Raw genomic sequence first — 6378 nt, forward strand, 5'->3', positions numbered from 1 at the left:
AATAATCATTAACACGCAACATAGGGTCATGTTTACCATTGTGTTACAACACCTTTTCTTTTAACAACATTCAAAAAACGTTTGGGAACTGAGGACACTAATTGTTGAAGCTTTGTCGGTGGAATACTTTCCCATTCTTGCTTGATGTACAGCTTCAGCTGTTCAACAGTCTGGGGTCTCCGTTGTCGTCTTTTACGCTTCATAATGCGCCACACATTTTCAATGGGAGACAGTTCTGGACTGCAGGCAGGCCAGTCTAGTACCCGTACTCTTTTACGACGAAGCCACGCTGTTGTAACACGTGCAGAATGTGGTTTGGCATTGTCTTGCTGAAATAAGCAGCAAAAGATGTTGCTTGGATGGCAGCATATGTTTCTCCAAAACCTTTAAGTACCTTTCAGCATTAATGGTGCCTTCACAGATGTGTAAGTTCACAGATGTGTAAGTTACCCATGCCAGTGGTACGTCAAACTGTATTTACTGACATTGGTTTTCTGAAGTGTTCCTGAGCCCATGTGGTGGTCACACATTGATGTTGGTTTTTGATGCAGTGCCGCCTGAGGGATCAAAGGTCACGGGCATTCAATGTTGGTTTTCGGCCTTGCCGCTTACATGCAGTGATTTCTCCAGATTCTCTGAACCTTTTGATGATATTATGGACCTTAGATGATTCCTAAATTCCTTGCAATTGTATGTTGAGGAACATTGTCCTTAAACTGTTCGACTATTTTCTCACGCACTTGTTCACAAAGAGGTGAACCTCGCCCCATCTTTGCTTGTGAATGACTGAGCAATTAAGGGAAACTCCGTTTATACCCAATCATGGCACCCACCTGTTCCCAATTAGCCTGTTCACCTGTGGGATTTTCCAAACAGGTGTTTGATGAGCATTCCTCAACATTCTCAGTCTTTTTTGCCACCTGTCCCAGCTTTTTTGGAAAGTGTTGCAGCCATAAAATTCTAAGTTAATGACTATTTGCTAAAAACAATAAAGTTTATCAGATTAAATATCTTGTCTTTGTAGTGTATCCATCCATCCATCCATTCATTTTCTACCGCTTATCCGAGGTCGGGTCGTGGGGGAAGTAGATCCCGAGGTGTTCCCAGGCCAGCTGAAAGACGTAGTCTCCCCAGCGTGTCCTGGGTCATCCCCGGGGTCTCCTCCCAGTGGGATGTGCCCGGAACACCTCACCAGGAAACATCCTTAACAGATGCCCCAGCCACCTCATCTGGCTCCTCTCGATGTGGAGGAGCAGCGGCTCTACTCTGAGATCCTCCCGGATGACCGAGGTTCTCACCCTATCTCTAAGGGAGAGCCCGGACACCCTGCGGAGGAAACTCATTTCGGCCGCTTGTATCCAGGATCTTGTTCTTTCGGTCACGACTCACAGCTCTTGACCATAGGTGTGGGTAGGAACATAGATCGTCCGGTAAATTGAGAGCTTTGCCTTTCGGCTTAGCTCCTTCTTTACCACAACGGACCGATACAAAGTCCACATCACTGCAGACGCTGCACCGATCCGCCTGTTGATCTCCCGTTCCATTCTTCCCTCACTCGTGAACAAGACCCCAAGATATTTGGATATCACCACATGGGCTCAGGAACACTTCAGAAAACCAATGTCAGTAAATAGAGTTTGGCGCTACATCTGTAAGTGCAACTTCAAACTCAACTATGCAAAGCAAAAGCCATTTATCAACAACACCCAGAAACGCCGCCGGCTTCTCTGGGCCCGAGCTCATCGAAGATGGACTGATGAAAAGTGGAAAAGTGTTCTGTGGTCCGACGAGTCCACATTTCAAATTGTTTTGGGAAATTATGGACACCGTGTCCTCCGGAAAAGAACCATCTGGACAGTTATGGACGCAAAGTTCAAAAGCCAGCATCTGTGATGTCTGTTTCATTGACCCTAACTTGAGCATTGGCTTGACTTTGAGCAACAGTAAGTGCTTAATGTTGGGGCAGCCATACGGACAAGATCAACTTGATATGCGTACACAGCGCCGTTATATGGTTGTTGCCGAGATCACTTCAAATGTACAAACTGTTTAATTGTGTGTTTGGAAGCTTCTGTTTTCTGACTGCGTTGAAGTGCAGTCGTTTGTGTAGAGAGAGAAGAGCACCGGAGAGAGGACACAACCCCAGTGCTGATGCTGCGTGTGGATGAGGTGGCCTCACCCAGCCTCACCTGCTGTGTCCTGCCCGTCAGGAAGCTGTAAATCCACTGGCAGATGGAGAAGCTTGGATGAAAGGAGTTCACGGGTGATGGTGTTGAACGCTGAGCTGAAGTCCACGAACAGGATCCTCGCATAGGTCCCTGCACTGTCGAGGTGTTCTAGGATGAAGTGCAGTCCCATATTGACTGCATCATCCGCAGACCTGTTTGCTCGGTAGGCAAACTGCAGGGGCTCCAGCAGGGGACCTGTGACGCTCTTGAGGTGGTCCAGCACGAGACGTTCAAAGGACTTCATGACCACAGATGTCAAAGCGACAGGCCTGTAGTCATTTAAACCCGAGATTGTAGCTTTCTTGGGGACTGGAATGATGGTGGAGCGTTTGAAACAGGATGGTACTGCGCACAGTTCCAGAGATCTATTGAATATCTGTGTGAAGACTGGAGCGAGCTGGTCCGCGCAGACTTAGAGGCAGGATGGGGACACATGGTCTGGGCCTGCCGCTTTGTTTATCTTTTGTTGTTTGTAGATGCATCTCACATCCTGTTCGTGGATGGTTAACGCAGTAGTAAGTGCGACTTGTTGGGGCAGTTTTGCTGTGCCAAGATCTGGTCCTGCTTATTCACAAATTGTCAGAACTCAACCCCCAGTAGAGTTTGTTATGAGGTTGAGGATGTCATTTTCATTACCAGTACATGAGCAAGGGCTAAATATTGTATTCACTGCTACTTGTTTGCTGCTTGCAAATTACTGACTTGAATTTTTCCTGCAGGAAGAATTTTTTGTTGGGGTAGTTTGGAATGGTATGTTAGTTTCTTTCGTTTTTCTGGAGCTGTTTTTCAATGCAATCCAATGTTTGACAACGGTCGTTTCTCTCTCCAATCCAATGTTTTGCAACAATGAATTGAATCGACTAATTTGTCAGCAAGATTACTCAAGCATAAGCAGAGACTTTTTCTTAAAGCAGTAAGTGCTACTTGTTGGGGTAGTTCTTATGGCACTTAGTGTTGCTGCAACCAAATCTGGTGCTGCCCATTTTAGCAGTAAGTGCTACTTGTTGTGGCAGTTTTGCTGTGCTAAGATCTGGTCGTGCTTGTTCACAAATTGTCAGAACTCAACCCTCAGTAGAGTTTCTCATGAGGTTGAGGATGTCCTTTTCTTTCACAGTACATGAGCAAGGGCTAAATGTTGTATTCACTGAGTGCTACTTGTTTTCTGCTTTTGCATGACTGACACATTTTTAGAAATGCTGATGAATTTCTATTGTGATGACTTCTCAAATGGAAACATCCATGTATTATGTTTTCATAAGTGCTTCTTTTTGGGGTTATCTCGGTTGTTAGTTTCCGGCAGACAACTGATACCAGTGATAACGATCACAGGAGTTGAAAACGACGATAGCCCATTCATCAAATGGGAAGAACTGCAACACATTCCTAACGTCCATACATCTCATGTAGAGTCGTTGGCATGAAAGACGGATTTGAATTTCAATGGCTGAAATCTCTATTTAAAGTGGTTACCATTGCATGATGCACAGCTTCTCAACCTTACGAAGGAGAAGGCAGACTGGCGAGGAAGGAATCATCCATTGACAAATCGGAAATACACAAGAAAAGAAAGACCTTCCAAAAAAGTCAGTTTTTATTGACCCTAACTTGAGCATTGGTTTGACTTTGAGCAAAACTAAGTGCTTCTTGTTGGGGCAGTCATACGGACAAGACCAACTTGATATGCATACACACTGCCGTAATATGGCTGTTGCCGAGATCACTTCAAATGTACAAACTGTTTAATTGTGTGTTTGGAAGCTTCTGTTTTCTGGCTTGAGTTGTTTTTCAAGGTAATGCAACATGTTGACACCAACCAAGATGAATGTGCTAATTTGTCAGCAAGATTCCTCGAAAATAAGCACTCACTCGTGTTCTTAAAGCACTAAGTGCTTTTTATTGTGGTAGTTCTGTTGACTTTTATACTATGTTTGGTAAATGTTGATGATATAAAATTACGATCACTTCAACTGGAAGCTTTTAATGTTTTTCTGTTCTAAGCGCTTTTCTCTTTTCGGTTGCCTCCGAAGTGAGATTTCTGGCATTCATTTAGGGTTGCATTCCTTTCTCACAAGTTTTGACATGAACATAACCAGAACAAATTACTGACTTGAATTTTCCTGCAGGAAGTGCTTTTTGTCGGTGTAGTTTGGACTGGGATGTTAGTTTCTTTGGTTGAGCTGTTTTTCAATGCAATCCAATGTTTGAAAACGGTCGTTTCTCTCTCCTATCCAATGTTTTGCAACAATGAATTGAATCAGCTAATTTGTCAGCAAGATTACTCAAACATAAGCACTGACTTGTGTTCTTAAAGCAGTAAGTGCTACTTGTTGGGGTAGTTCTTATGGCTTTCATACTACGTTTGGTCTAGACTGATGGGCCAACGAGCAAAGCATTCTGGGATTTGTAATATTAGTGGCGCATGTGCTATTTACTGGCGGGCCAGCTCTAATTGACATTTAATATGGTCTTGCGGGCCAAATATAATTACATCGTGGCCTGAGTTTGACATATTTGGTCTGCAGCCTCTCTGTCCTGATTCCACTTCACTGGCAGCACTATTCATGGTGTTCGCGCAGGAGCTCAAGGTCCAAGGTTTTTGTTTTTCAAGGCAGATGAATAAAAATAATAATAATAAAAAAAAAAAACAGGCCTTGTTCAGACTTTGTTTTGAAGAAAGTACCTTTCACATGTGAGGTGCACATGATCACCAATAAACAATGGTAACTTCCACTCCACTTGAGATTTACGTGACCAGCAAACCACGTACATCAGCTCCCTGACAAGCAAGAAAGTACAACAAAGAAGGTGTTTCCACCCAGTCTCAAACTGGGCACTTTTCACGTGTGAGGCGAACGTGATAACCACTACACTATGGAAACCGTGGTGGGTGTAGTACCCAAAAGCGGACATGGAGTAATTCATTGACCAGCCCACCGCAGAATTGAATATTTACAAATGATAAGTCTTAATGTAATATATTTAAGCATTGAAGTCAGAATTCTTTTGAGAGGACCAAGTGTTTTGAGCAGTTATCAAGCCAACCATCTTTTCTTTTTATTTCTACAACAAAGGTATTCCTACGGCCATTTGTTCATTTATTCGGGCCACCCTTGTCTTTTCGGACAATAACCTTTCTTTGTTTTACAACAGGGGTTTGGGTCTTCAAAGTATATATATATATATATATATATATATATATATATATATATATATATATATATATATATATATATATATATATATATATATATATATATATATATATATATATATATATATATATATATATATATATATACACAGAGACAAGTCAAAGATGCTTGCAATACACAAGGACTAAAGTATTTTACAATTTTGTATACCAAATGATTTGCATAACAAATGCATGGTCTGCTCTGTGTAATATTTTGCAATTTCTCACTGTGCCCGCCTGGAGTTAGGACTTGTCTGGATTTGCAGTTGTTGGTCCCTGGTGGTCTAGTGGTTAGGATTCAGCGCTCTCACCGCTGCGGCCCGGGTCCGATTCCCGGTCAGGGAATGTTAATTCTTAAGCCTATTTGGTCAAGTGTTGTTCAACATTGACTATGGATTGGGACATTGGGTTGACCTGGGTTTGATCCTCTCTTAATGCACCCCTATGGGTGGCACAACCCAGTGCAAACTGTAGTCCGGTCCCAAACCTGGATAAATGCAGAGGGATTCGTCAGGAAGGGCATCTGGCTTATAACTTTGCTCGACAAATATGAGCGTTCATCCAAAGAATCCCATACCAGATCGGTCATGTCCGTGGTTAACAACATCCGGCACCGTTGTCCTGCAGGGCGCCGGTGGAAATTCAGCTCCTATGGGTCAAAGACGAAGGCGGGTTTAAATTATTTTACCATGGTGTAGATGGGAAGAGAAATTGAGTAGGGGTTATTTTAAATGAAGAGTTAGCTGAGAATGTCTTGGAGGTGAAAAGAGTATCAGATCGAGTGATGAGGCTGAAACTTGAAATTGAGGGTGTTATGTATAGTGTGATTAGTGGCTATGCCCCACAGGTAGGATGTGACCGAGAGGTCAAAGAGAAATTCGGGATGGAACTTGACGAAGTAGTTCTGAGCAACCCAGACAGAGAGAGTCGTGATTGGTGCAGATTGTAATGGACATG

The 6378-nt window shown here is 43.1% G+C and overlaps 1 non-coding gene across 1 annotated transcript; it reads left to right on the forward strand.

The window, feature by feature from the left end:
* The first annotated feature begins 5694 nt into the window (after positions 1-5694).
* trnae-cuc (transfer RNA glutamic acid (anticodon CUC)) lies at positions 5695-5766 on the forward strand. The gene has a single exon. It is a non-coding gene; the product is annotated as a tRNA-Glu (tRNA).
* The last annotated feature ends 612 nt before the right edge of the window (positions 5767-6378 follow it).

Source organism: Phyllopteryx taeniolatus, unplaced genomic scaffold (assembly GCF_024500385.1).
Source record: "Phyllopteryx taeniolatus isolate TA_2022b unplaced genomic scaffold, UOR_Ptae_1.2 contig_24, whole genome shotgun sequence".
NCBI lineage: Eukaryota > Metazoa > Chordata > Actinopteri > Syngnathiformes > Syngnathidae > Phyllopteryx > Phyllopteryx taeniolatus.